This window comes from Macrobrachium nipponense, chromosome 10 (assembly GCF_015104395.2).
Source record: "Macrobrachium nipponense isolate FS-2020 chromosome 10, ASM1510439v2, whole genome shotgun sequence".
Taxonomy (NCBI): Eukaryota; Metazoa; Arthropoda; class Malacostraca; order Decapoda; family Palaemonidae; genus Macrobrachium; species Macrobrachium nipponense.
This window is the reverse complement of record NC_087204.1, coordinates 11,156,940-11,164,516: the sequence shown is the minus strand read 5'-3', so window position 1 is coordinate 11,164,516 and position 7,577 is coordinate 11,156,940. Positions and strand designations below refer to the sequence as shown.

Here is a 7,577-nt window from a genome sequence, read left to right as displayed (position 1 = left end):
GACAGCAGGATTCTCACAGTAGAATAGTGTCTAAACTATAAGGCAATAAAAGTTGTATGATTCATATATCATGCTAATAGCATTATCAGGTGATTAGCCGCCAATTGTTACCAGAACAAGTATAGTGAAACCTTTATAGATATCAGGGATTTGATTAGATATATTCCAATTTAGTCTCAACCATAAATTTTATCACATAGAATTCCTGTATTTGTAATATTTATGGACAGATTGAAATTTTTTCTCCCATTTTAGATTATATAAACAATTGATTTTGTTTCTACTTATCGTGGATCCTTGCATGTCTCCAGTTACTGTTTTTCTGAACTTTTATACATATTGCCGTTACATTTTCAGCAGAAACCTTAGTATATTTCTGGCAAATGGGGAACTTGCTGACTTTGTGATATGGAAGGAAGAATAATTATATTAGCACGACCTTTTCATCCAAACCTTTACGTACTGAAGAGGGTAAAATCAGAGTTCAAGTTAATAAATACATATGGTGCACAACTAAGGCTAATTCCTGACATAAATATGACATCATAGCCCAATGTACCCATATACTTTCTTCTAGAAACTATGGTCCTATTTCCTTAAACTTACGTTATTGATTAGAGTTTCCTGAAAAAATAAGAAATATTTTCATTTGAATAAGTTCTATGTCGTATTTATCAGAATAATCGTAATTTTTGTTAAGACAAGATTTATAGAGTTTATTTATTTTCGGATTACTTTCTTGCAGTACATGAGGTGGCTGGGACTATGTAAGATGGCCTAACCAGGGCTACCATTCATGGAGCTGTAACATACACAGTCAATAATTAAACTCTATATCAAACCTAAGTTGAAATTGCAATAATGAAAAAAACAGGAAATGAAATTCATTCTTAAACATGTAGCATAAGATGATTTATGTTTTCTGCTGAATACAGTATCGATGATACTAGTATCGGTAGGCTATTCTGAAAAAAAATATGTATATAATCTCTATATTTGTTCCCATTTTCTACAGCGGCAAAAATTTCAAGGATCCTATAGTACCTAGACCTAGAGCCAACGGTTGCTCTCAATGAGCTGGATTTCCGTAATCCAGTTTTCCAATTTCCAGTTGAACTTGTTGACTGAAGTTGAGTACGACACTACAACGACAGTGTGAAGTCTTGCCAGGGTATGATTTTATTATAGTTATGTATATAATAATGTTGAGAGGATAAGTGTGTATTAGTCTTTCTGAAAATTTATGTAGTTTTTATTTCTCAACCAAAAACTGATATTTATTTCAAGAATTCTTATGACATTCTTAACAACTGAAAATACAACCGGTTTGTCATTACTGTTTCGCGAGTTAATTCCAAATCAGATTTGGTGAAAGACAGGCTAGTGGGCATGAAATGTCCATTAACTGTGAATCTTAGTGTCCAGGGGAGGAAACCCAACCCTTACCTCTATAAGGTCACGACACTCGTGGTTAACTTTCATAGGACGATTTACACAGAAGACGGTAAGAAATGTTATTTTACTTCATTTAAATGCCACAACTCTATATTGACTTTATTATGATCACTTGAGTCGTCTTAATATGCTTTACGACAATCGCACTAAAATATATTGCAACTTTATCACTAAGATGTTTACAGATGCCTGTTGTTGCCTACTTGAATTCTTTGCAAGATCTTTGTTTTCACAATCCTGAGTGGGGCTCCCGATTTGACTTTGTTTGTTCTTATGTAATGTGTGTATGGCTAGCGAATTTGGAATGTCTTGTTTTCACTAATAAACGTACATACGTGAACTACGATATAGCCTGATTTAAAGTTTTCATGAGTTAAGTTGAGTTTTGGAACTTGTACATTGCCTATGGTTCAGATGTGTAGTTCTTGATCCTTGTATGTTTTAGTGTTTCATACATAACATATTAGCATTTTAAAGACGTTGGAATACTGTGTATTATACAATTGAGGGGGGCACAGGGGGAATCCAGACTTTTCAGGTGGGTGGAAAAATGCGTAGAGGCAGGAGCGACAAGGATGTATTCTAAAATCCCCATTCAACCTACTTAAGTAAGGTGTGATTCGGTATTTGTCATTTGGTTAATTTTTACCATAATCTGGATTTCAAAATTTGATGTTCTTAAGTGTTTGCTTTGAAAGGTTGATATTCAGTTCAGTAGCAAATTGGTAGACTAGGCTTAGTTTTCTTGATACTGCCACTTTATGTAAATTATGGGGACTACAGTATGAAATGGGTTTGGGTTGGGAAAAATAATGTAATATAATGATGAATTTAGCATCTCTATGGCAACTGCAAATTTAGACTGAGATTACAGGAAGGTATATTATCGGTTTTCAAAGTGGCGCCTCAATAAGTTAAGATCTGAAACTAGGTTATGTTAGTGGTGTCTTGGAGTGGTTAAGTTGCAACCAAGGTGGTTGTAACATTTCTTCATTTTAATTCACTAATGCCCATTGTTAGGGAACAGCTTATGAATACAATAATTTTTTAATGGTTATAGTTTCATAATAAAGATAAATTTTGGTGTATTGTGTATACTTGCTTTTGAAATATTTGATGTTAAGAACCTTAATCATTTGCTTATCCAAGTTTGGTGGATACCGGGAATCGCTCTATACTGTTTTGTGTATATCAGCAATCCTTTGAAGGTATGGTGGATATCTAGAATAATCTTACTGTTTGGCGAATATCAGGAATCACCTCTAAAGTTTTGGTATCATGAATTCCTAAATGGTGGGTATTAGCATTAAACGACTGGTTTGCTGGAGGTCAGCCGTCTATCGACAGTTAGGCTCATATTGGGTCTTGTAATCTGGCTATTAGTTTGGTGAAAAGTTGTGTAATCAATGTACAAGTCATCCACACAGTTCAGTCCTGCCTTTTGCATAAAACACCTGTTTTTACCGGTTGTTGTACACTCGGCCAAGCCAATGAGCCAAGTTGACTGTTAAACACACAAGTTTTAAAATATATTGTTCAATATGGTCTATATTAAGTGGGAACTAGTCTCCAGCCTTGCAAAAGCTAGTTGAACACCTTTTTTTCTTATTAAGGCTGGGACATACTATCTGGGAGAGAATGGATTAATGCAACTATCAAGCAGTTCCTTGTATCGGTAACATTTGATTTTGTTCATAACATGTTTTTGACTTATCGTCTATTTTAAAAGTTTAAACAGTATCTTTGTTTTCAATAATGTGTGTAGATTATATAAACCAAAGGTCTGTCCTAGTGCCATTAATCATATAAGTAGTTGTAAAGATAGATTTCTTCAACGATGATGGGTTATAGCAGATGAAGCGGTTGAAAAGCTTAAGACATGCCCTAAAGGGATTTTTTCAGTCAATTGTGGTCATGGTCTTGTCCTGTTTTTGGATAAACTGAAAATGGAACTTTGCATGAATGGAACAAAATTTGCAGTTGAGTAATTAAGGTAAAGTGCATGTGACTTTTAGCACGTTCAAAATTTAAACGAAACTCACACTTTTTCAGATTTACTACGTCATATAAGCAAACTGTTTGTCATACACACTGCTGTATTCTGGAGATCTATTTAGTCATAGACTCTGGAATTGGTTCAGCAAAGTCTTGACAGTTTCGGAATTGAAGTATTACTTTCTATTGATGAGCCGATCTTTGTTTAAATTCATCTTAGATGAATATAATTTCGTCATTGGATATTGAAGAGGTGGTGGCACAAATGGAGGACTTTCCGATAATCTCATTTTGAAAATGGATGCGATAAGTGGATGCTTATTTTCAAAATTCTAATTGCAATAATTATGCATGGTGGTTTAAAATATGTATATCTTTTGGCATCGTATTCCACAGATACCTAGTTCATGAGGCCTTATTCTATTGTACAGTTACATACTTTTAAAATTATTTTTTCTGTCAGTTAAATAACCCTTACTTTATTGCAGTATAGTGTTCTGTTTTAGTGTTTGCAAAGGTTCTCGAGTCTCTCTTAAACCTTCCTGCAGCTCTGCTTTATTGTAAAGCTGAAAATGAATTCCCTTGTCTTCATTTTTTTATTTATTTATCTTTTAGCTTTAAAGTACTTCAATGTTCATGCCAATTTTTGAGTTTTGATGATTTATCAGCTTTCAAGAAATCTCGTTTTTGCAATATACAATATTTTTTAATATGCAATATATATTTGAATTTTGAGTTTCTAAAATTGGAGAATTTAAACTTTCGCTTTTGCTATATGCAATTTTTTTTTTTTTTTGAGTTTCTAAAAATAGAATTTAAAGAGATTTCACTTTTGCAATTTGCAATATCTTGGAATTGTTAGTTTTTAAAAGTGGAGAATTTAAGCTTTTCTGCATTTGTAATATGCAATATTTTTGAATTCTGAGTTTTTAAAAGGGAGAATTTAAGCTCATTCGCTTCTGCAATATACATAGTGTTCTTGTATATCTTATTTTCTGTTTTGTCGAAATCTCAAGAAAGCAAAGTCGTTCATAGTATTTACCATTAACAAATAATTTCCCCAGGATTTTGAATGCTGAGCAATGAAGAAGCTGAGGTTTTGCTCGTAAAGAAACTTGCAACAGAGACCAAGATACAAAAGCTCTAGTAGAGTCCTTTCAAATTGAGCCCGCTATTCCGAAGGAAACTGAAAGGACCCAGTGACTTATGTGATACACATTGACTTCAGGAATTAAAGAACAAACAAGCAGAAGCAACCCTGAAGAGGGTTTGAACAAACAAAAGGCTAAATTATCCAGTTTGAAAAAATGTATTATTCTACTTTTAATACTTTAAAGGTACTTTGGTTTTTTCTCAGTCACCTTAATAATCCTTAATTTATTGCAGCATAGTGTTGTCTGTTTGCAAAGGTTTTAAGTAATTTTCAGCGTCTCTGCAGCTGCTTACTGTAAAATTGTAGATTAATTTGTATTTATTTCTTTTGGGATTTTTAGATTTAATTAATCGAATTAAAATGCAAATTAAATTTTTGAATTATGAATCATCAGCTAAATAGAAATTCTTGTTTTTAAGCTCTTCCGCTCTTGCAATATAATTGTATTTTGAAGTTTGAAACTCGCATATTTAGAGAAATTTGATGACTTTTAGATCTAAGATCTAAATTACCAGTTTCGTAGAAAATCTCATTATTTTGTAACATGCATTGTTTTATATTAGCAACGAGTTTGTAGCATTTACTAATAATATTGGAGTAACCGAATTTTCTTTCCCTAGGGTTGTGAATGCTGAGCAAGTTGAAGCTTTGCTATCTTCAAGAGACCTTGACGCAAAAGCTCGGGCTCTTTTAGGCCTCTCATATTCAGCCCAACATCCAGAAGGCAACAAATTATATCCAGTTTGAAGTGACGAGACTAGTTCACTTCAGGAAAAGAGGAGGAAACCTTTAGGAGGGATGACGCAATACGACAACTTTCAAGAGAAATACGTGGTGAAGAAACTTCATGGAAGGAGGAAGATAAACATGGTAGAGGAATGAAGGAAGTTGACAATTTTGAAGAAAAAACCAAGCAAAATACTTTGGGGTGAAGAAAAACCACGAGGAAAGGAGGAAGAAAAACCACGAAGAGGATATTGGTAGAGACTACAACTTTAGACGAAATAAAAAAAAGTTTGGGTTGTTGAACAATAACTGTTTCTGACAAACAAATATTTCTGGAAGTAATGAACTATGCTTTGCAGATTTTTTCTTTTCACTTTTGTTATATATACAGATAAGTTACATATGTATATACATGTTTAAGAATGACCTCAAAGATATAATTACAGACTTAAATAAAAATTAGTTCCCTTAAGAGTTATCTTCGTTGTAATGTATGTCTAACATGTATTGTGAATATGGTTTTGTTTACCAAAGTTCTGAATAGCTGTCACCTATAATCCTTTGTCTTGTCCTTGTATTTGAAATGATTGTCTTAAACTTTTAATTGCACCCATGCTTTATGCTTGTTTGGGAAGGTTGCTCATCTTCCAGGTGTGTCGGATTCTAGGTACTAATCTCTCTATAATCCCTATCTGTCAGTTATACGAATCTGTTTTGTCTTTTTCCTCTTGTATGTCAGTTTATCTTCTTAGTAAAGGACGTTTGAACGTCGAAAGGTCTCGCGGATACTCCGTCGGTTATTTTCCTTCGTGGCATATATCTTTATTTATGGATTTATCACGTTCCTAACTTTCGTGATTCAGTTTTACTTATATATAACTAATACAGATACTATGCTGGTACTAGTATAGTACACCCATCAGTATAACCCATAACTAGTACCAGTATAGTACTAGTTATGGGTTATACTGATGGCTGCACTATACTGGTACTAGTTATGGGCTATACTGATTGATGCATCTTCCTGTATAAGTTATACCCCTAACTACATTGACCCCTATAACTTAACAATGAATACCCGAGATACAGTGAAAAGTCATATTCAGTGAAAGACAGCATCAAAGCCTGACAGAAGAAATTAACAGCAATTTGGTTGCGCCCACCACAAACATTTTCCACTTCCTTGCTAGTTTTGAGGCATGCTAAGCCTCAAAACTCGCCAAAGGATGGAAATATATGTTTGTGGTGAGCTCAACCACATTGCAGTTGCAAAGTTTCCTGTTGTCAGGTTTTGATGGTATGTTTTTCCACATATTCTTTAACTGAATATGCACTTTCACCGTTTATCGGGTATTCATTTTAAGTTATAGGGTTCAAATATGAACATAGCTTCTTCTTGGGAGATCAAATGCACCTCTTGGGGTATTTCTTACAGGACTAAATTGAGCGCGAAGTTGCATTCTTGGTAAGAAGGATGAACACTCGCCTTCCATGTAGTAGATTCACGTCCTTATGGGTAATAATTTAAAAGAATAAAATTACTTAAAATCGCCAAATGCAAGTTTATTTTGTGATGAATCTAGAAAATTTATAAATACTGACTGAATACATTAAAGTATTAATTTATAAATACTGATATAAAATCAAAATATTAAAGATTTTGCTTCTGTACCTCAATGGATATCTCTAAATATTTAAAGTACTTAAAAGAAAATTACACAGTTCTATGCAAAATCAACTTAGTAAAATTACACAGTACTATGCAAAATCCACTACTTTAGAAATAAAAGCATGTATCTACGTATATCCAGGAAATAGCAAATTTAGTAAAAATGTAAAAATACAGCAAAAGAAAATTTACTCAATTCGATCAACTATATCCAGTAGACAACGCATGGTTAAAAATGCAACAAGTTTAGTAGCATTTAAATTACTATTGCAGTTTTAAAGGTATTAACATTGGTCAAACAGCAGAACTCATATTTGGTAATAACCCCAAAAAGCATCATCAATACTCCTCACAAAATGGGTAATGAAAGAAACCTGACATTACTGACTTATGAACGAGATTATGAAACTCAAGCGTGAAATAATCTTTGATGGAGAATGTTGACGACAGCCAGTGTAGAATCATCCCTGACTTTAATTTCGACTATTTCAGAAGCATTTGATATAACAAAAATAAAGACTATTCAGAAGCATTTGATATACAGAAAATAGTCTCAATTAATATGTAAACTCGAGTCTT

The 7,577-nt window shown here is 33.3% G+C and overlaps 1 long non-coding RNA gene across 1 annotated transcript; it reads left to right on the top strand.

Annotated features, from left to right (window-relative positions):
• Positions 1–1,077: 1,077 nt before the first annotated feature.
• On the top strand, positions 1,078–5,770 carry LOC135224115 (uncharacterized). The gene is made up of 3 exons (XR_010316623.1): positions 1,078–1,171; positions 4,515–4,787; positions 5,224–5,770. It is a non-coding gene; the product is annotated as an uncharacterized LOC135224115 (long non-coding RNA).
• Positions 5,771–7,577: the final 1,807 nt, after the last annotated feature.